The following is a 24383-nucleotide window of genomic DNA, read 5'->3' as shown; positions in this document are numbered from 1 at the left end:
GATGAAATTCAAAGCATAGCTTAGGAGAAATGAACTTTGATTTGCATCCTGTCTCACTGCTGACCATTTTTTCAATCCAGCTATGCCTACATTTTTTCTTTGTCCCTGGAGGAAATTGCTGTCTCTGTCTTACCTCAGAGTGTTTGTATGTACTGTTCCCTTTACTAGCACCTGTCCAACTGCGCACTGAAGCAGATATCCAGTCCACAAGATTTATCCTCAGAGGCCAAGGTGTGACTATATCACCCTTTACTTTCTCTTTCTAAGCTCTCATCCTCAGGAACAGCAAGTACTAGTTTAAATTCTTACTATCTCTCTGCACTATTAACACCATAAAAATGAGACTTTTTTTGACCTTATATATTATATTCTCAAGGACCACATGCTACTCTAGGCTGATCCAAGGCTCTCTGAGACTATTTTGAGTCAAGGAATGAATGAAAATAATATTTAGCTCTCTTTATAGTGAATTATATCTTTTTCTTGATAGTCCCAGATATGCATATTTTCAATATAATAGAATAATGATACCATCTATATATAAAAATTCTACATTTATAATAATGGAAGGCATATTCTCATGGAGTTTTGTATGTTTTTATATGCACACTTTTACTCATAGTTTAACAATACCTGTAATAGATCCTGGGAATCTGGCAAATGTGAGACTGCCAATAAATATAATTTGAATGAATGAAAGAATGGAAATTAGTACTAGGTTTTATTACCATGAATTATCTCTTTTTCAGAATAGGCCAATTTTACCTATTCCTGAACATAATGCAATAATGATAGCATTTCCGTAATAAGAATTACAGCCGTGTAACAATAAGGGACATTTTCTCAGGTTTTTTTGTATGTATGTGACCATGTTTTTCAGTGGCTGTACTATGCCAGTAAGGAAACTAGGAATCATATAGAGGGAATAAATGGATATCATCCATTGCATACAATGTTGAAAATATGTAACCATTTTTGTTTTGAGGCTACTCATGAATTAATCAATGGAGATTAACTACTTTAGAGCATGGTTCCACTGGTGTGGGTGCATGCCTAAGTAGAAACTAATTTCCTCTGTGAATATCCTCTCATTCTTTGCAGGAAGTAAAATCAACCAGAGCAAGCAGGAATCTTATTTTCCAGCTGCAGTTCCCTTCTCTCTCTAATGACTATTGCTCTTGCAGCTCTTTGATGAGTAGGGTAGATGAAATGGTGAGCCTTGGTTGAAACTGATGAGTATCTCTTTTTTCTTCCTTGTTAGTAGAAAACAGCTATAGCTGAATGGAACAATGGAGTAGAAGCAGTGGGATAGCACAACATATGGCATCAGTTTTCTCCCAAGAAGCAGCTCATAAGCTCTGAGAAATTACTCATACATTGAATGAAGTCCTAATATAACAGGTGATCATTGCATCTCTAAGTACTCTGGAGGAGAAGCCCTTTGAGATGATGTTGACTAAGTGAGCTTTTAGCTGGCTTTAGTGATGAGAACACATACAATCTCCCTGTCAAATTCTTTTCGTATGTTGTGTGCATGAGTGTTGTGTAGTTGTTGGGAAGTGTGCCTTGCAATTCAGAGGGTTCCTTTGTTTGGTCTTATTCCACAACACATGCTGTGCTTTTTTTTAGAGACAGTGGCAGTGCTTGTTACATTTTATTATTATTGGTTTGTTGATATGCTTGGTTCAAGCTCTAAAACATTACTTGATATTATGTCTAGCAACTTTATTTTTAGCTTCTAGCAATGTTCCTGCATCTTTCCTAAAACTGCCTTTCAATGCATAGAGTTATATAATGTTAAAAAGGAAATAAAAAGAAAAGCTCCTCATAATAGTCTGGGAGCACTGTACCTCTATTCTATCAACTGCTATTGAAAGACTAAAGTGTCTTTTAATAATATGTATACAAGAAAATTTATTGATTCTCTGAGAAAACTATCACAAGTTAAGGTGTCTGATATCATTAAACCAGTTTGTAGGTATTAACAAAAAATTTACCTTTATCCCTAGAACAATTCTTGCTCCCTTTATTATAGAAATTGTAAGAATTTTGTATAATATTTCTCTGTTAAGTTTTACCTTCTTTTCACCTAAAGTTAGCTTTTCCCTTGCTGCAAGCTAACTTTAGAAAGGGAAACTGCTTGTTACCCTTCCTTTAGATTAGAGATTGTGTATTTTAGTTGGATTAAAATAGTGTAAAGGACAGATGTTTTTGTCTTTCTATAGCACCAGTGTGGGATCATTTTGGCAGATTGTTTTTTTTTTTAGTGGGGGGAATGTTTATTAAGATGTGATTTCTTTCTCATTTTGCTTTGACACTGCATTTTGCATTTTAAAAGGAACTTTTCTCTAGTGTTCGGGTTTAGATTCTATTTAGCATGATGTCCTCCAGAGCTCTCCAATGGTCACACAGTTGTTTCTAATGGCACATAAAGAGAAGGGTAGAGAAATAGCAGGCAAGGAAGAAGAGTGTTATGGCTTAGATCTAGAACATTTTTCAAAACTCTTATAAGCTCAGAGGAGGGCTTTGAAAGGTGACTAACCATGGGGGCGCTATACTCATCAGTGCACTTATCCACTAATGATTTCAGCAGCTTAGTGGACTGTTAGGAGTTGGGGGGTGGCTTAAGGCTGGTCACTGGGGGCCCTGACCTAAAAGGGTATATTTCCACCCCTTTCCACTCTTCTTTCCTCTTTTTCTGCTTTCTGGCTGTTCTGGATGAGTAGCTTTCCTCTAAGGTGGTTCCTTCTGTGTTTGACCCTGCCAGTTAAGGCTCGAGACCTCTGAAACTGAACCAAATAAACCTCTCTCCTCCCTTAAGTTGTGGGTTTCAGGAAATTTGTCCCAGTGATGAGCAAAATAACTAAGACAAAGAGGAAGTGGGGAGATGTTGATCAATGCACATTTTAAGTTCACCAACCTAGAGATTTGCTGCACAATATTGTACTTATTTTCAATAATAATGCACTGTGTGCTTGAAATTTTGCATGTAACTCTCATGTTAAGAGATTTGACAACATTGAAAAAAAAAGAAATAGCAAACAAATAATAACAATAATAGCAATACTTAAGTGTGTAATATTTCCAAAATTACATATATTATCTCAAACTTGAAAAGTCAGACATTATCTCCATTTTACACACATGGACACTGAGGCTCAGTGACTATAAATAACTCACATAAGTGCACAGAGCTAGTGAGTGGCATTGTTGAGGATGGTAATGAGAATATTTCTACAACATTCTACTCCTTCACAGAAGATGAGAGGTTGTGTTAAGATTAATCATGGTTTAGTTTCTCCCTTGGAAGCAGATGTTACATATTCATTTTAGGGAAAAACTTTGTAACAGCAAGACTTTAATGTGTTTAGTTAATAGTGATAAAATGACTAGTCATAGTATCAAGTTTAGCAAAATATCTTTGAATGATAGTGTCATAGCTAAAATATAGAGGAATATTTATTGGCAACTGTATATAAAACTCAACACTTTTTTTAGTTTTCTGTAAGCACTTAGCTGTGACTTAAAATGTTTAACATACATATTTGTTTTCAGCTGACAATATTCTCCATTTATTCTTAGCTTATCTATCACCCTTATGTTTCTATTTGTCCTTATCCTTCACAACTCTCTCTTTTTTAGTTTCCCTTTCATTTATTTATTTATTTTTTTGTTAGAACAACTCAGCAAAATAAAATTCCGGTTTATTTTTGGACAACATTGTTTCACACATACATCAAACAGGCTAAAAAAAACAACAAAACAGCAACTTCATAGACAAGAGGAAAAAAAAAAAGAAACCTTTCATTTTTGGCCTTTTTAACCATCTCATACAAACCAACTACTTATAGTACAGCTAAGTACATACACAAAAAAAGTTACTGGAATGCTCGGAATAAGATTTTTTTTTGTTGTTGTTTTTGCTTTTTTTACAAGGTGTTTTTTCTCCTTTGAGATTATAATGAACATGGTCACACCACAAGTAAAGTCGGAAGTGGGACAGAGAATGCTGGGAAGGCTGGTTTGGTCATCCGGATCATCAAAACTGGCTGACCCCTAACAATATGGACAAAAATATAAAGTGTAAATAAAAAATACAAACAAATTTTCCTTTTTAAAGTACTTTTAAGAAAAAAAGCAGGGCCTTGGAAGTTTTGGTTTTCTTCTCCTCTGTGGCGAATTTGCTTTGTGGTTTTGAGTGGGCGGTGGAGAGCTGTCTGCAGGGGGCGCTAAACGGTGGGCCGGCAGCGGCCTCTCTGCTCAAAGGTGAATAGATTCTGAGACGGGAAGTTGAGGGTGAATAGATCACGGTGGCCTTTTTTTAGTTTAACTTTTCCTTTTTTGCTGTCTATTCATCCACATCGGTTTTCTGCTTCTTGGTGTCAACGTCGTCATCCTTGTCGTCCTCAGCTGCCCGCTTGCTGGTAGCTGCCTCTGCTCCTCATCTTCATCTCCGTCCTCTTCCTCACCATCACCTTCCTCCTCCTCCTCTTCTTCCCCGCCTTCCTCCTCCTCTTTCATTTATTTTAATAGCAAAAAAGGCCAGTTCACAAAACATTGATATCCTAACTCCAACATCCATCACTTTTATTTATACGTCATGGAATTGTTTTGTCTCTGAAAACACACACACTCACACACACACATGCACTAAAAAACACAATTGGGGAACTGTTGTACCTGATATTACATGGGTATTTATTTTGTAAATTGAAACATCCTTTACTAAAATAATAAAGGGAGCTATTAAAAATGCTTTTGTAATTTTTATTTTTTGAAATATTTGGAAAAAGTGGGGATTAGAAAGGAAGGTTGTTATAATGCAGAACTAATATATCAGCTGTTACAATACTTGGCAAGTCAATTATGGTAGTAGGAGATCAGAGTAACAATGGTTTATTAAAAATAATGGCAATAATTGCACTCAGCTGATCAAATGGACTAATTTTTGGAAACACAAGTATAGCTATAGAAAGACTTAAAAACGAATCTAATCACATCATATTTTAGATGGCATTTTAGTCATATGTGCATGTATTTTATCTCCCTAAGTAAATCATAAATCTTTTTAAAGACTGAAATTATCAAATCTCAAAACCTGTCAAATACAAATATTTCACATAATATTCTCCCAGTAAATATACACTGAATAAATGAGTTCATGAATCTAGGCAGCAAATTTTCAACTTCAAAGCTGTTATAATGAAAGGATTAATCCTGCAGTATTCCATTTAAATAAGATTTAACAAATATCTAATAAACACCAGCTATAACACTAAGTGGAGATGGGCTTTTCCGTTTATTAACTCCATTGCTTCTGTAATGAAATTGTTAACATCATTGTTTTGTACAATGGAACACAGAGGCTCAGAAAATTTAAACAATATTGCCAGGGTCTATGGTTGGAAGATGAAGAACTGAAAATTTCCATAGGGCTTTAACTTTGCCTTTTTCAGTTACACTGTTTTGGAATGAAAAGAAATCACTAACTGAGACAATTTAGAGGAACATTCTGAGTGTGTGTGTGTGTGTGTGTGTGTGTGTGTTGTGTGTTTCTAATAAATGCTAATGATAAATTTGTTTTGGCAGATCAACAAAATCTAATTTAGTAGAGTCAATCAAGTATTATTCACACTTGCTAATTAACAACTCCTTTGCTTTTTAGACAGCAGAGCCAAACCAGTGACTCAAACATTATTGGTCTAGAATAGACCAGCACATGGCTGTCAGCAGCCTCCATTTTCAACACAAAAGACAATTATGGAGAATTTATCCTTGTCTAATTAATAAAGTTTTAGAAAGTGCATCATTCAGTATTACATAGCATCAACAATCACTTCACTAAGGAATGAAAGTATTTCAAGCACATTTAAAAAACTAAAAGGTAAATCAGTTTTTATTTTTAACTTTCTGCTTTTAGGTTTTCACTCATTGTTAGGTATCCATCCTTTCGCCCTGGATTCATTCAGCAGATATTTATTGTATACTTTCTAAATATGCGTTCAATCTGCTACCATTTCTTGAGAAGTTGACTAGATAGAGAAAGAAAGCTAATAAGGTACAGTCACAAGGTACATAACAGTAAAAATTGCTCCTCAGAAAAGACTAGAATACTTTAATAAGGACTACTAATTCCACCACAGAATTTGAGGTCAAGCTGGCAACAACTCTTTCATGACTGTGATTAGTTCAATATGAGCTCATTCTTACCCTCCAAGAAACACACACATATATACACACATGTGTCCACATGCATGGGCTGTGCTTACAGCATCAAATTAGATTCAGACTATTTTTATATCATTGCTCTTTCATCCTGTTTCCTTTCCTTCCCTTTACTCTTTCTTTCTTCTTTTCCTTGTTTTCCTTGCATTACTACTACTTCTTGAATGCTGCTACAATATAGGCATTGTGGTGCGCATGGGGGTCAAACTAATGTATAGCAAAGATCCATGTTAATGATGTGTTCAAAATCCCATTGTAGGTGGGGAGGTTGACAGATGAACAAGTAATCACAATGTAATGTGGAAAGCAGATAATAGTGCTATAGAAAAATATGAATAGTTTTCAGTGGGAGAACCATAGAGTAAGTACCATTTGCACTGTTTTAGGAAGAGGGAAACCAGAGAGGTGATGCCTATGATGCATCTTAAAGCTCAGCAGTAATCCTTTAAGAAAAGAAAGATGATTAATATCAATCTGCACAAAGAAGAAAGATGTATCAGGAAATAAGCCTATTATTAAAGGCTTGTTTTGTCCTTATGAGTAATTGCAGTAATTCTTCAAAGAGAGGTTTGAAATTATGTTCCCAGGTCAATTTATTCCCTTGGAACTCCACAAACAAAGGATAACAAGCAATGATACCTCATCGACTGTAGAAATTGTCTTCACAGATCAAATTAAAATGAGGCTTCTAATTTTTGTGGATAATAGCATGCTTGTGGAAGCTGTTGAATAAAGAGACAATATAGTGCTGTAACTAACACATGTGCTTATGAGAACAAATGTACTCACTGAAATTTTATCTAAACAGCATAATAATTCAAGGTATAAGAGGTGATATCTAGATTTCACATGAAAGCAGGGTTAAACTAGAAAATCTGAACATAGTCTCTCCAATCATTTTACTGAGATCTCCCTGAAAACTGATGAAAAAAAGATTTTTTAAAACCTTGCAACTATAGCATATTACCATATTTTAAAACTTCATATACTTCTGATGCTTCAGCATCCTCACCAATAGGCTGCATCATGTCCAGACAACTAGAGTAGCAGCTGCTAAGGCACTGCCACAGTTCCACTTCCTGCCATCCTGACTGTGACACAGCAATTCTGAAGTGTGCCAAAGATATCCCTTTCTATCATTGGGTTTTGTACTTTATCCTGATCCCCTAAAACACCTCCCCAGGGGTCTCACTCTTTCTCTAGGTTCCCTACCTGCTTTGTAGGACCTCCATCTATGTGGCTTCCTCTCTATCTATTGCTTGCTCTCTCCAGGAGTTGGGAGTAGAATAAGTTCTTTCATTTCATATGCCTCTCTAGGTGTAATTACCTTGCTAAGTTGAAATGTTCCTTAAAGATGCCACAAGGGTGGTTCTCTCATTTACAACAGTTATTGATGCCCAGTCTCTAAAGGAAAGTTTGTATGCCTCAAAACAGAGAAAGCAAGAATATAAAATATCATCATGAACAACACACACAGAGAAAACAAAGAAAAATCAGTCCATGATCAATGCACAATTTATCCTACGAAATAAAAAAAACACTTACTTAGGGTGGTATGAAGACATTCCAGCTGTCTTTTTTCCTCTACCTTGTCTGAATCAAGCTGTATCAGGATTTCTCACACATGGCTAACATTTTTTTCCTCAAGGAAAGCCTTGGGTTAGTTTATTAACCATGACACTTTTTGTCACTCTCTATTTTCCTTGCATTGACCCTCCCCACCCCAGCTCTTAGATGTATCTCTCTCTCCCTTCATTCCAAAAATTTTTAAAACATATTAGGGTCTGGTAACACAGTGATAAACAAAACAGGCATTCTGATATCTATCCATTATAGAATTCACACATGGTGTGGGATATAGTAAGCAACTGATCTGAGAGAGGAGACCACCTCTCTGTATGGAATTGGGCAACTATGCATTAGTCAACTAAGGGCTAACTAGGTAGCTACACTCTTTGTGGAATGCACTTGAGTAGCCATGAAAACTTCTGTACTCTGTCACCAAAGGAGTATAATGGACTCAGAAAGTTCTGCCAGAACTCTTTGCTTCCCCCCTACACCCCCACACCCCAACTGTTCTGCTTTATGTAAATTCTGTTTGCTTTAGTCCCTTCAATGAAAGCAAGCCTAGTAGATGTAAAAAGAGGTATATAAAGAAGAACAGTCTTTTATTCAGTGCTCTCAAGACTGACAGGAGTCACTCGCTGAGCCACCAGCATTAAAAGCCACTTTTTGCTCCTATTTTCATGTTAAGAGCACTCTGTCCGGGGGTCTTCACAGTTTCCTGCTTCAATCTAGGTAAGAAATACACAGTTATTAATGTTAAAATTCCTAAACTTGATTTTCAAATCAAGGACTTGGAAATGGAACAATCCCAGAAAGTCCAAAGAAAAAAGGAAGCGTGAACTATAAAATTAGAGTTGAAATTAACTAGAACACAAAACAACTTGAGTAAGTGATCTTAACTACTTTGCTACACTGAGTCATGATTATGACTTTCCACTTTGCTAGAAATAGGAACTTTAGACAGATTTTTTTCCCTCATATGTGCACTTGAGATAGAAACAATATGACATTTTATGTTTTGATGATTTCATAATGATGATGAGGGTGAGAAATATTGCTAGGATTCAGTGGTTAATTTGTAACTAAGCATTTCATATACTTGAAGGCTTCAAATTCATTTTTTTTTTGTCTTTTTTAGCAACTGAAAATATTGCCATTACTGAGATGTTCTGCTTATTTCTTCTTCTTTAGGGATTTCTTTTTCTTTTAATGTAAACTTTATAAAATATCTATACTTGTTGAAATACATATTAAATATTAATTTTTCACAGTTCAGCAATAGTAATGACATAAGTTCTATAAATGTCGATCTTTTTTCATCTTTTGGAAATTCATGATCTTAACATTCTAGAGGCAATACAAGCCTAGGTTTGAATAAATGTTTCACAAGTTGATACCATGGAACTTGAATAGACCATTTAACCTATTCACCCCTCAGTTCACTCATCTGAATGAGGATATTAGTAACCTTAAGTCACAGAATTTTTTTTCCAGTACTAGGGCTTGAACTCAGGACCTTAGTCCTGACTACATCCTCTGTCCTTTGTTTTCCTTTTTTGAAACAGGGTCTTACTAGTCTGTCTGTTTTGGGCTTGATCTTGTGATCTTCCTACCTTAGCCTCCCAGACTGCTGGGATTATAAATGTGCACCCTCATGCCTCACTGAATCATAGCACTATTGTAAGGATTAAGTGCGTTAATATATAAAGTAGATTTTAGAAGATTATCATGCATTAAATGTCAACTATCATTATTATCATTGTTACATGGTGAAGTAAGTTGATTACATAGTTGTTCTGCTCCTAAGATAATTTTCAAATTTACATCATGTGAACTTTGGCAATTCATTCTAAATAGTATATATTCTGTTTTCTCAATGAATATGTTTGAAATCCATATGCTCTTTCTGTTCCACTTATCTCTGTGAAGTTGGCAAAAATTGTGAAAGTATCAGATGGATGTGAATATTCATTCAGAAGAGCTTTGGCCTTGCCTTGAGTTAAAGTAGCTCTGCTATATTGATCTGCTTACTAATTTAGCTGTGCCTGGTCAAACTACATCTGTTCTTAAGGATCCACTTAGTTGTATGAGCTCTATCCATTCTTTAGCCACCAACTCTGCATGTAATGTAGGTAGACTCTGACTGCTGATAAGCACATGATTATGTGGAGCCCCATGCTCCTATAATTGTCATGTTAATTCTAGTAATGATGTGATAATGCTTTGACTGACAACGAAAACTCAAAAAGTCATGTCCTTGTAAGGGGAGTAGGAATTGAAAATGGAGAGAGAAGGCCATACAACGCTATTTCAATCATAAAATTCTTGGTTATTTTAAAAATAAGTGTTCACATATCAGAAAAATATGTATTAAACTATTAGAAATAAATTTTTATTTTGTCTATTTATTGTAGTTTGGAGGATTGTTTGGTATATTAGCTGGAATTACCTTAAACTATGACCAGAAATATTCAGAATTATGGGGTTAGTTGTATAGTAATTACATATGAAGTGAGCAAAAATAGAGGAGGTCTGATGAATGACTCCCAGAGCCTCAGGATTAAGAATAAAGAAAAAGGCCAGACATGATGGTGTGTGCCTGTAATTCTAGCTACTAAGGAAGCTGGGACAGGAGGCATTGAAAGTTTTAGAACAACTGAGGTAGACCCCACCTCAAAATAAAATGTAAAAAGGGCTGAGAATATAGTTCAGTGTAAAGCATACAGGAAAAGAAAAACCTAGAAATCAGAGTCTATAATGACATGGAAACCAACTGAATAAGTGTTTCAGGGATGTAGAAATGATCACCTCTCTCATTTTGATACAGAGTTCTTCTAAGTCACTCAGTTGTCCAGGCTTGGCTGTGATCCTCTTACCTCAGCCTCCAGGAGTGTTGTAAATATGGGCCTGCACCATCATGCCTGGCTGTTTCAGCAGTTTTCAGAGAAAATACTTCCTTTAGTTAACTAAGCCATAGTGGAAAAACCATTACATGCAAGGGAAAATTTCAGTTAGAAACTGAAGTACAAGGTATTCTTTGTTTCTACCAAAGCGATTTATGGAAGCATAAGATACAAACATGAATAAACAGAAGCATAAATGTGGCAAGAATTAATGAGAATGTCCAAGTGAGCTTATAGATATGAGCTGAGGGATTCTGGGATCCATGTTCACCGAGCAGAGCCTGGGCAGCATTCATAGGAGGCAGATTTGCAGCTTCCGTAGGTGGAGACTATATTTCTGGAATAGCTCTTATTTCAGCCCCTTTCTATTCTGGTATCTATGAACTTTGAAACTCCCAAAGTAATATATGTACATTATAAAAATTAGGCCAGAAGTATATATAGTAAAAAGGGAAAATTGCTTTCATTCCACACTTTCCTCAGGAAACCATTGTTAACACTTGGGGTACAAGATTTCAACAATTTGTTATGTATGTACAAGGAGATAAACTCCCTCTCCCAACTTCCTCCCTCTTCTCTCTGTCTTCCCTCTGCATCTCTCTCTCTCTCTCTCTCATACAAAACATGATTTTTAAACAAAATCTTTGAAGCCAAAAGACAAAGCTGTACATGCCTACATTCTTCACTCCAATTTTTTAGCTTTTTAAAGACACAAATTCAAAATACATATTTTCTCCAGAGGCCCCACTCCTTCTCAAGACCAGGTCTCTCAAGGTCCCCAAATGTCTACCTAAACCAAGTTGACCCAGCTAGTCTGAACCTTATTCTTGCTCAAGACAGATTTACTTTGAAGGCTTAAATGGTTGAGGCAGAAACCAGAAGAGACCAATCCTTTTGCCAGGTCCACAGAGAGAACATAGGGCTTTTCAGGCTCATTTAGCAACTAACAGGTGATGAAGTTCAGAGAGCCAAAGAAGGCTCTCCCTTCTCTTACCATTAGCCCCTTTCCTAGAGAGAAGTATAACAAGTCAGAGATGAGAGGCAAGAGGAACTGTTCACTTCAGATTGCTCCCTCTCTTTAAGAATGTGATGAAGTTTCCAGTCTTCCAGGTAAGTTGTAGGATGTGGATGGAAAATGGAGATTTCACCCTAACTCTGCTTGGGAGAAAGAGTCACACAGTAGCTGCTCTATGGATCATTCATTGTTTTCTTGGGGTGGGTTAGTGGGACTGATGGCCTTAGGAAAAGAAAAGACAGGTGATGCAGTCGAATCTACATCAGCTTGACCTCCAGGTAAACAGACTGAAGAGCCTTGTTTACAGAATGCCCTGGTCAGAGCACATAACAAAATGAGACATAACACCTGATTAGTATCATGTAAGTGACACAACTCTTTGGGATATGAAATGGAATAGTTTGATTAAATGCTCTCAATAGAGTGAGAAATAATAACTCACAAATGTCCATGTAGAGAACTCATATGTTATTCTGACCCAGAAAACATGCATTTGATGTGGCGAGGAGGGTCTTGGGAAGTCCTTTGGCATGTCCCAGACCACAGAATGTCTATTTTTGAAATTGTTAGTAAAACTTGATTCTGAGAAATATCTCCCGTTTCTGTTCATCTAATTTGATATCAAATCCTTTGTGTTATTTCACCTGGATGCACACTTTAGTAACTTTGATCTTTCACTATACACTAGGCAGTCCTCCTACTTGAATATGTGGAAGAATATCATGGATTTTGGCAGGAACTTCTGAAACATGCAGATCTCAGACCTACAGAATTCAGAAATTCTAACAAGAATGCCATAAAAGTTATGCATAACAAGATGTGAGAGGAACTGCCACTGTGGCTCTCACCCTTCTGCCACTGTTCCATTTTTTTCAGTAGCAAAATTTCTTCACAATATTACCTGGATTATTTTAACCACTTTGATATCTTTCATTTTCTTTCCAGTACATTATAATATAGCTTTGATTTCTTTTTGTCAAAATACTTTAGTTCAAAATTCTAGCAGAATTTTTTCTAATTGAATGCATTTCTTTTTTGAATTACATTTTCTCTTGTTTTTTAATGACATTACTTTTTTTTTGAAGCACATTCTTCTCCTGTTTTCTGTGACATTTCATTTGCCTTTCTTCCTACAGTTGTGTTTCCTCTCTCTCACCTTTTTCTCTGCAGATTACATGCTGCAGTTGTAGTACCTGTGGGATTAGACTAGGATCTTTTTTGCTATTTTCCCTATTTCTCTGAGTGACTTAATTTTGCTATATAGTTTTAAAAACTACTTAAATATTGACTTTTTTCAAATACATGTCTGTAGCCTAGAAATCTCTGAACTCTAGGCAATTTCTCTAATTGTCAAACTTGACATACCTACTTAGATTTCTTCTCTTTTTTTCCACCTCTTTTCTTTCTTTTATTTGAGATGGGGGTCAGGCTATTCTGGCTAGACTGACCTCTGACTCTTGGACTCAAATGATCCTCTTGTCTCAGCCCCCGAGTGGTTGGGACTATAGACACATGCTACCCCACTGAGGTTTTTACTTGGTTTTTCAATATACTGCACTCACAATAAATCTCATTTCTCATCTCTTGTCTCACATTCTTTTAGCCTCAACTTCATTATCCTAGTTAGTGGCAACAGTGTCATCCACCCAATCCCTGTGTACATCATTGGAAGCCCCCTTTCCCTGCCATCCCACGTTCATTTTACTAGCATGTCTAGTCAGTTACACTTCCAAAATGTATTTTTCCTTCATTACCTATTTCCTCCATTACTTCAGCAACCATCCAAATATGACCACCATGGTTCTCACCTGAGGAACCACAGAACCTTCCTAAGGAATTTCCCTAATTCTAGAACTATTGTTATCTGCCTGATAGTATTCTAAAAATGTAACTTGGATATGTCACTCTCTTGATAATTTTTCATTAGATTCCAAGGCTTCTCTTTGAAGAAAATTCAAACACTTTTCTTACATTACAAGATCCTACATGACCTAGCCTCTGCCTACCTCCTAGGGGCCTTGTTTATTCATACCCTGGTATTTATCTCTCTGTTCTTCAGGAAGACTAAGTTTCTCTTATCTAAAGGTTTTTGAGTTTCTTATTGCTTCCTGCAGAGCTGTTTCCCTTTCCTTTATTTACCATGCACACCATAGATACATACACACACTAACAGATATACAGACACATAAACACACTTATAAATATAGAAATACAGACATATATGTACTGAATACCCAGAGAAATATATATATATATATATAAATGCACACACTCCTAATTTTTGTACAATAAACTTTTCAGTCCTTTATGTCTAATTTCTAATGCCAAATACTCAGAGCGCAGTTCTAGCAATTTTTAGCTGATTTGCTTAGATTTTCTAAGGAGAAAAGGACTCACCAACAAATGAGGAAAATTAAGTCTCTTCTTTAAATATTTATATCACATGTCATTTTTTTGGGAGAGGGATCCTAAATCTTCTAGCAGATTGGACCAAACATTAATCAATTTAGATCTCCTAAACAGCACTGAATAATTGTAGTAATAATGCATCTTTGTTCCTCATTTTAAAGAGAGTTTCTCTACTATGTTAGAAAGATATGTTTTGCTGTTGCTTTCTGACAGGTAGACTTTCACAAGTCCAGAAAGCCTTCTTTTTATACAATCGTACTAAGAGTTTTATTTGGAATAAAAGGAGAATTTAAAGAAATTCTTTCTGGTTATCTCTGGAGGTTATTATTAATGTATTTTCTAATTTCAGAACATCCTTATGTTCCTGGAGTGTGCTCTACTAGGAATATTCTGTTTAGGTTTTTGTTGTGCGTTTATTGATTCATAAGAATGGATTTCACTACTACTACTACTACTACTACTACTATGATTGGTGCTACTACTAAATATGATTGGTATTCTTTTATAGTGGAAGTTCTGATAATTTTGTGGAATTAAACTTAATTAGTCTCATTAATTCTTAACAAATACTGAAATAGTTTAATCCCCATATTCTTTGAGATTTTCCAGAATCCATCTGGAAGTTTGGGGGATAGAGTTTTAATAATCTTTGCCAATAAATCCATGAAAAATTCCCCAACATCGCTGGCCATTAGAGAAATGCGAATTAAAACAACACAGATTTTGAAACTTGTTCTTGGCTTTTGAGTAATGACAAAGAAAAGTGTCTTCATGCCATAGGGGAGGAAAGATTTCTTGCCCCACCCATTGGTAGGTTTCTGAATGAGGCACCCATAACAATAGAAATATTAACAAGAAAAAAGTATGCAGTTTGATTTACTACAAGGCCTACAAAACACAAAAGTTTTTAGAAATGAAATCTCAAACACAGACAGCTATTTTTCTGCTTAGAATTGATATAGAGTGGGGATTTATGCAAAAGTATGTTGGACAAAGTGTTATGGTCTGTGAATAAATGAAGGTACTTAGCAAAGTCCTTCCTATTCAGATTCTTCTCTGTGTCCCTGTATCTCCAGAGATTCTTTATTCTTTTGGTCTGAAAATAGAGAGAGTACTTCTAAAATCAGGGCACCACTTCAGAGGAAGGTCAAAGAATTCTTTTATGGCTTTCTTCAGAGGAGAAAGTCAGAAAGTCAGAAAGACCCTTCAGCTTCTACTATTTCCTCAAATATCAAGGTGCTAGATTTGGGGTAGTATGTCTGAATCCCTTTAGTGGCATTTGGCTGTTTTGTGGGCAAAACCAAGACAATGATGGCTGAGCAGATACAGAGGAGGTTTATTGAAGATTAATTTTATAAAATGAAAAAGATTCTCTGAGTTAAGGGAGGGTCATTATCTAGACACCACATATAATAGACCCTATGGAAGCAAAGTGAAAGAGCAGACATTTAGGAGGTAAGGGAATTTTAACATCTGAGTGGGAACTTTTTCATGCTCTGAATATACTTCCTTTGCCAGAGTATAGCTTTTAATGGCAGGAACAGTTGGGGCTAGAAAAAGGAGAAACACTGAATAAAACCAGTGATGAGGTGAAACAAACATAGATCAGATTAGACAATGCAAAAATGGTTATTTGAAAAGTCATACAGCATGGAGAAAATAAGATAAATTTCAGAGATAATTGAAACAGGTTAATATGAAAAAAGGGGGAGAACCAATAAGAGCTAATATTTATTCAAATTTATACACATTATATGAACCAAATATGGTTGTACCCTGGTTCTATCTTTTAATATTCAGTACCCCCCACACCCCCATCATCACTGGTAAGTTTTGGGTTAGACTTCCCAATTCCCCTTCCACGCAGTCATTGGCACTTCAGCAGACATGCTATGGGATACGATATCTGGGTATCTACAGTTTTGAAATAGTTCTATTTAAAGCATTAATCTAAAGAAAAACTATGAGAAAAGATCTGCTCTATTCCAAAGTCCTGACATTTCCACCTTTTTAGTCTTGTTTTACTCTCTCCATTATTCTCTCAGAATAAATTCTGTTCACAATTCTACAACTCCATGATGTCAATCTTAATTCTCTCTTCTGTGTTTTGTAGCTGCACTCTAAGCAATAGCCCCTGAAGCAGTTATTTTCCTAAGCATACTAGGGTGCCTTCTACCTGGCTCAATGTGACCTGTAAAGTATGTGGTCTCCTGGCTTGCTGTTGGTAAGCAGAACAACTTTATTCCCAGTGTGGATCTTTTAAGGTATGTACCATGCAGCTGAAGTTCCAAGTCACCTCTTATAGAAGACTTGACATTCATGATTTGCTCCCCTTCCATGAGATGATTTGGAAAAATTGAACATAGAACTTTAATCCTTGTAATGCTTTAAATAGAATGAGCAACTGAGTCCAGAATTCCAATATTGTTATTTAAAATCTGCTTTTAGTGAATTTGAAAACATGACCTTCATGATGCATTTTACTTTGCTTTAGGCTATATATTCCATACTTTTTACCTTCGTACTCCATAAAAATGTATATAACAAATGGAAATTCTTGAAAGTAGAAATTATTTTATTTTTATAATTGTCAAATAAAATGGTAAGAAAGTATGTTTTTAGTCACTCATGTATAGTATTATGATGAATAATGTAAAATTGCTGCTTTTTGGGTGCAGTACATTCAATTGTAAGCAATCTTATGCAAAATAAAGGGCTCTTAATTGGAATAAGTGGGAGCAAGATGGCTTTAACAGCTTCCTTATCTATGCTCATTTAGTAAACCATGGGCAAGCACTTGGTTGATGCCAGGTTTCTAATTCAAGGGCAGAATTGGGGTACTCCAGGGCAACTCTAATTAGAATCAGATGATAGAATTATTTTTAACTACTTAAACTTAGTTTGTAACTATAAGCATTGGATTTTAAGCTGCTTAGCTATACATGATTACTAATTTATGGTATTTAAAAATAAATAATATATGATATATTAAAAAGGAGAGGGAGATATATATTTCCTACAGTTCTCTATGACATAGGAGAAAATAAAACTAACTCTTTAATTTAGAATTTATATTTAAATTATATTCTTTTAAAGAACCTTACCATAAAGATAACTGACTTTAATTACCATTTGTAAAAAGTCCCTATCAATGCCTGACATTCTCGATATAAAACAGCAGAAGTGAAGGATTAACTCCAAGTTAATGAGCTCATTTTCCTTTCTTCACTTGTAAAAAAGAACTGTAAATACCAGCTCTATAACAGGAGTGGGAAAACTACTGTGTATAGAATTCTAGAAGTGAAAGGGATTTTCAGAGATTGTGTAGTTCAATTCATCCATTTGTCAGATGAGAAAAGTGAGGTTTAATTAAGGTCAAGGCTGGCAAGTAGGAGTATATTAAGGAAAACTAAATGGGACACCCATTTTCCCAGTGTTTCTGTTATGGATAGGAATAAAATCCTCCTTACAGACTATTCATTAAGTGGATTGTCTTTGAATTGGGAAACATGGGCAGGAAGCAGGCATCCTCTCAACCATTTATTTCAGGCCCTTGTAATTTTCCTCCTCATTGGATGTAACAGTAACCTCCTATCTAGTTTCCTCAAATGTGATCTTGTCCTATTTCAACCCATTTTTTACCTTAGCAAAAGAATAAGTTTATTAATACATGAATTTCATAAACCATTTCCCTGATTAAACATCTTTAGTGGATTCCAAGAGAAAACAGATTCCTTAGTGTGATACCAAAGCTCTTTCTAAACTGATTCCTGACTTCTGCCCTTATCTCATCATTATTTGGTGTTTTTGCCACAAATATCCATCCAGATCCAAGTAGCAACTGTTTTCTAGTGTACCAACTCTTCTCTTCATGTTTTTCCGAAGCTGATTGCATTTCTCTCTTGTGTTACTTGTACCTCACCTTTGTCACCACCACCCACTCGCTTAGGACAAGTCTCAGTTAAACTTCTACATTCAGGGTAGTCACAATATTACCTCTCTCACAGTGTCTACCCTGAGTTTTACTCTGCCTTCCTACTGCCTCTCAAATACCTTGTGCTTACCTTGATCCCAGCATTTTGTGATATTTATTATCTGTTTTTCTTTCATGACTGATTCCAGTGGGCAAGTATAATGTTTTGTAGGCTCTGAATTTAATCTCAGAATCTTTATTTGTGTTGTGCCCAGATCGCGAGGTCTCCAAAGACCACCAAGGAACCGATTCCGAGGAAAACACACGAGGGTCGTTTATTTAAGCTCGAGCAGGGACTCTCAACTGTCACCGACGCAGCGGGTCAAGATTGAGAGCCCTGACTCTAAAACACCAGGGGTTTTTATAGAGGTTACAGCAGGGCGCGGGGTTTCGAAAAGGGCGTGGGGTTTCAAATCACACGCAACTCACACAATTGGCTAGCATTTAGCAAGTTTTGAAAGTTTAAATCTAATTGGCTGGGCCTTGCGCGCTGAACCGCAAACGGCTGCTCAAGCCATCGAAAAGAACATCTGGAATACTGGGGTATTGGGGTAACTACTGATTAGCTGTTGCAGGCCATCGAGAAGAGCATCTGGGACACTGAGGCAGCTACCGATTAGCTGTCGCTAGGCTAGTTGCTAGGGGACTGCTGAACATTATCACAGGCAGGTGGCCAAAGTGCATCTTGTGGTTTTTCTTGGAACTAGAATTTATGTCCAGGCCACCTTTACTCTAAAATGGGGCCAAAACTTTAAAATGGAGTCACTCAGGTCTCACAATTTGCACAGGCTTTGTTCAAGACCCTGGGAGAAGCCCTAAGGCTGTGCTTATATTTACATACATTTTAGTAAAATTTGAAAAAACTATGTTAATATATTTAAAAAATCAGGCATCCTCAATTTTAAATGCTTTAAGCCCCACAAAACCTGAGCTTCCTAGGAAGAGACTTAATAAATTTCTATGGAATGAGTTTGTGAATACATTTGCAATGATATATTATCTTCCTCATTTCTCAAATGTGTAGCTTTAAGGTAATATGCTTTCTAGATCTGTTGCACTATCTCTAGAAATGAGAGAATGACATTTATTGCAAACCAATTGTAATAATGATATTTTTTAAGTACAGGAGTGGAATGAGTATAATGCTACATCTCTTTTGGAGAGTTGTAGTTTGGATATCCAATTTAACAAGTGATTGTCACTGAAAAGTGTTTTTTGGGGACTTCTCATGTAGCTAATACAGCCAATCACTTAGTATTGTAAAGAACTGTAGAGAAGGCAGAAAACAAACTGAATTTCATGCATTCATTTGATCATTTACTTATATCTATTTACCACATAATATATGTCAATTACTAAGAAATGAGGTAAACAATGGAACACACTTCAAATAGTCAAATATAGGAACAAAAATAAACAAATAGTCTCATATTGAGGTGTAGGATAAGAGAAATTTAAGTAGAAATGAGATCATTCTGGCTATTGAAGTTCACCATTCAGAGAATGCTTTTATCAGGTTGTACTTAGAAAACCATTGGAGGATTTGTCAGGGGACTGATGAATTCTGAATTATATTTTTAAAGTATACATCAATTAAAATATTTTAAAAGTAAATTTGATTTGAAAGTAAAAGAAATAAACTCTGCTTTATTTAATAATTAGCTAACTATATCAGCTTACTCTGATGAAAATTCTTTCACTATGAAAACCAATTATCTGCTCATATTGAACCAGAGACATGAGAGTTTGGACTAGTGAAGTAGTAGAGGAAATGGGGAAAAGAAAATGGATTTGAAATATACTTTAAAATAGACCTGACAGACTTGGGTAATGGATCAGATATGAAGGCTGATATAAGGCTGAAATCAATGGTGACTTTTAGTTTTTTGACTTGAACGATGATGCCATTTTCTAAGATGAGGAAGCAACAAATGAGAGAAATGCCAAGTTTTGTTAGAGTAAAGCAGGCAATGCCTTCTCTTTAGTCTCAGCCAGGAAAGTAAACTTTCAAAATGTTTAATAAGCCAACAATCAACAATAGCTGTTCCAATTTTCTCTCAATTAAACCTACTCCCCTATAGGATATGAAATATCCAGAGGTGCAGCTTTTAAGGATTCTTTCTTGCCCATCCATTTCATTGTCTTTTTTGAAATTCATTGGTATATTCTGCTATAATTCAGCCACACTGTTTAGCTATTCTGTGATTGTTTGCATCTCATGTTCCATAATTTAAGTCCAACATTGGGTTTTGTTGATTTTAAGTTGTCTATAATTTATGTGTGAGATAAGTGAAACTGGATTCCTTTAATGAGCCAGGAATACTATTGATAGGGAAACTGTAAATACATTCTAAAGCAATTAGCTGGGTACAATAGAAAGCCATTATGTAAAAAAGCCAAGATTTTTATCTTGGGGGTACAGATAACTCTTCGTACAAAACATTACTTAGCACATGGAGGATTGAAAAATTTGATGTCCCTTCCTTTGAGTATGGATATTTCTAGTACAACATATTTATGAACATACTCATAAGCTATCTATTTTTGTCATGCAGTAGAATACTACTCTGATACTTAGATATTATATAGTTAAAAGAGTTTATAAATACGACAAAGATGTAAAGCCATTCCACATTGTACAGTGCTTTGAAAATGATTACAGTGAAGGTAATATAATAACGATAATGTTGCTGATTGAATAAGAAGTCCATTTTCTCTCATCACACTCTTCTACTAAAGCTTTTGCACTCTTGGAAAACCCTCTATTCTGTCAATGCCATTAATGCTGACACAGAGAAGGCAAGCAAAAATGATGAGACAGGCAAAAGGGAAAAAGCAAAGAAAGATAAAAAAGTAGACAAGGGTTTAATTTGATCCTCTTCAGCATTGAAATATGGTGTGATAGATTAGGGTTTTCTGGAAGGTGTCGGGTGGTGCTCCCACTTCAAAACTTTCCCCAGAAGATCTTGTCTTTCCATATGTCTAATACATCTTTAAGATATTCAAATGTATTTGGGCAGCATGTTATAAAAGAGGCACAGTTTAAAAACAGAGAGTTAATAAGATGTGGATTATTTCAATACTGCCTGCTAGCTTTGAATTTTAGTCTTACCGTGAGTTGCAAATGAAGTGAAATCTCCACTTCTATGCTCTGTCCTATCAGTGTAGTAGATTGTTGGCTCCTAGGAATTATTTTGGGTTACATTACTCTAACAAACAAGTAGTTTCCATGTGGAAAAACCCTGATTTATTTTGCTCATGTATTTGTAAATGTTTGAAAACAGATGAAGCATACCTCCCAGAACCTTAAATTCTATTTTATTTGAATATTGGAATAGCAAAGGCCCAGATATTACAGTCATCTTTAAACAATTTGCAATGTTTCTTCATTCTATCAAAATCACTTGAACTATTAAATTGTTTACTTTTTTGTATTTATTTTAGGAAAATTTTTATAAAATCAGGCATTAAAATGGCAAGGTGTAGGTATTGCAATTTTACTTTTGATTCTTAACTTATATAAGGGGAAATATTCTAAATTCTATAAATTGACATTTTAATTTATTAAATTTCTTGTCTAGTATTTAAAGGGAAAGTATGTTTTAAAAATGTACAACATATTTAGAAAACATACTCTTATTTAGCTCTTTTTAATCTTTGTCCCCTGATATCTTGTATCCACTGTTTTATTTTTCCTCTACTTGAAGCATATCCTAAGGTGAAGTCATTTCTTGCTACAGAGAGTCCAAACAGAATCCAAAGAAACCAGATTTCATTGTTCTTACACTTGTTTTTATACAAATCTTCTTGGGCCTTAAAGGTAAAACCATGCCCTTATGACTCATTCTTTCTTAGTCATCCACCTTTTAACAATTTCCTTATCAAATGAAGCAGATGGGATTTTGGTAGTGATTGCCAGAGAGCTCTTAAGAGAGTAAAAATAGACCAAGCCCTTCTCCAAGCAAATAGTTGTATAATTATAGGACCATGTTCCTATTTGTGAATTTAATTCTAAAGAAAATTGTTCAGCTATATATTTAAACAGGAGGCTTTGTCTAATGCTATGATTACATAGGCATATATATTCTATATAATTTTACTTCCATTTTTACATACATCAGATTGAAAAGAAATACTAGTGTTTCTGAAGGTTTCTACTTTTATGTGGTCTTACTATTTAAATTTCTCTGGGCTCTACCAGAATACTTAAACTGATACTATATCAATGCTTAAAACAAATTTAAGATGTATAATCAATTATCAACAAGAAGACCGGCAATTGATTCAGAAACATCCCAAATTAGTCTAATAATGCAACGTTCTCGGAGAAAGAGACAAAAGAGTAAAATGGTACTTCCTTAAACAAAGTCTTCCAAATCTCACCTGTCTGCTTTGGGGTCTGCTTAAGGGAAAAAAAAGTCTTTTAGAAAACTTTCAGTTAAGGATTATTTGGAAATATTGTAGGAGTATTTTTTTTTTTTCTTTTCAATGTTCTCAAATGTTTTGAGGTAGCACAGACTATCCAGGTCTTCCTGGGCTAAGAGGTGGATCAGGGCCTTTGGGTCATTCTTGCTCCATTGTGCTCTGTTTGGCTGTTCTATATTTGCTTGTTCCACTGTGGGAAATGGTAGAATTCAGCTATTTAGTTGTAAGAATAGATCACAAGAAGTTTGTTAACCAAGAGAATTAAGTCGTTTCTGGGAAATTCCACAAGTCTGTTTGTTAAAAGAATACCAGAAAACTTTGAGACCTTGTAAAAGTCTCACAGGAGCAAAACAGGTTTTCCTAGTTTTCTTATTTACCATTTTCTGGGATCAGAGGACTGCGACCCAATGACTCTATGGGTGGTAAGAGAGATACGACTCACTATGGACATCTGTGATGTTTATGGTGGGCAGGTGGGCTTGATTTTTGGCTAAAGTCGTCCTGCTCTCTTGATACTATCTGATAAGAAGACGGCTGTGGTGTGCTTTTTGATGTACAGGATTGGTGAATGGAAACAGGGGACTTGTGAATTCTCCTGTAGCTTTTATCAGTCACTTAAAGTCACTGGTTAACATCAGAGGTGAAAATCAGAAAGACAATAGCGAGAATAACTAAGCTGCTTTCCTACATGTATAAAAGCCTTGCTTCTTTCCTTTGTGATTGTCGAATAGTGCCAGAGGAATAAACTGCTGTTCGTCCCCCAGGCTGTCTCCTTTTCTTTTTTTAAAAGTTGGTGCTTTCTGGGGTCTCCGGTTTCCCTCTAGAGAAACCAACAACAGTTCCACTGTTTTATAAATGGGGCAAAGTGGGACGGGACAGTCAACTAGTCTAAGAACACATTGTACCCCATAAACTGAATCAAGCATGTTTATTTATTCTTCTGCAAATACAGCAGATCTGCACCTACAATTATTTTTAAGAGAAGAGACATTAAGCCAGCTGGAGAAACAGGTGGGGCCTAGGGCTTGAGCACAGGAATGAGAGGGCAGAGCTGGCTGGGGTGAGTGTGGGCCAGTGGAGGGGCTTGGCCAGCCCTAGCAGGCCTTCTCCAGAAAGGCTTTGCAACACTGGATGGACTGCTGGTACACCAGCTCAAAGTTAAACTCATTCCCATGATAGGGGTCTTCAACGATGAGCTGTTTCTGTGGATCATAGCTTCCAAGCAGTTCAAGTTTAGCTTTGCAGTTTTTAACTTGATTACTTTTTCTATTCAAATCTCTCAGATTGCTTTCTACCATACACAGTATGTAGTCAAAAGTTGCGGAGTCCTCTTTGGTGACCTGTCTTGCCTTTTGGGCTGTGCTAATGCCATGATTTCTTGGGCAGCTCACAGCACTTACGTCCCCTTGCCCACATTCCAGTCAGAAACAGTACTGCTGTCAATGGCCAGTTATCTGAAAATTTTTAAATAGGTATAAGTTTTCTGAAAACTGCTTCTGCAATGGGTAATAGGCAAATGTTACCCAGACATATGAACAGCACCGACTTCAGCCCGGATTTAGCCATGTTTCTGCATGGTCACCCTGTCGGAGCAAGTTTTTAAGCCTCATTTATTCTTTTTTATTCACAGTTTTGGTGTTTGAATGTTAATGAACTCCCCATTTCTTATTCTTTTACTGGCCAAAGGTTTCTACAAGTTTCAACTTGACTTTTTTAAATTAACTAAACATAGAAGAAGCTAATAATAAACTTAGCTCCAGGAGGAGCCCACCATTGCCATCTGGGAGACAGCACAGCACATGGCTTGAGCTCCACCCCAGGAGTCTGCCAACCCTGAGGTCCAGACCTCGAGTAACAGAGAGCAGAA

General features: G+C 35.9%; 1 pseudogene; it reads right to left on the bottom strand.

The window, feature by feature from the left end:
* Window positions 1-23610: 23610 nt before the first annotated feature.
* LOC101710534 (low molecular weight phosphotyrosine protein phosphatase pseudogene) lies at window positions 23611-24082 on the bottom strand (annotated as a pseudogene).
* Window positions 24083-24383: the final 301 nt, after the last annotated feature.

This window comes from Heterocephalus glaber, unplaced genomic scaffold, assembly GCF_053883595.1.
Source record: "Heterocephalus glaber isolate CG9 unplaced genomic scaffold, H.glaber_assembly_v1.0 deba00001666, whole genome shotgun sequence".
Taxonomy (NCBI): Eukaryota; Metazoa; Chordata; class Mammalia; order Rodentia; family Bathyergidae; genus Heterocephalus; species Heterocephalus glaber.
This window is presented reverse-complemented; position numbering and strand designations above follow the sequence as displayed.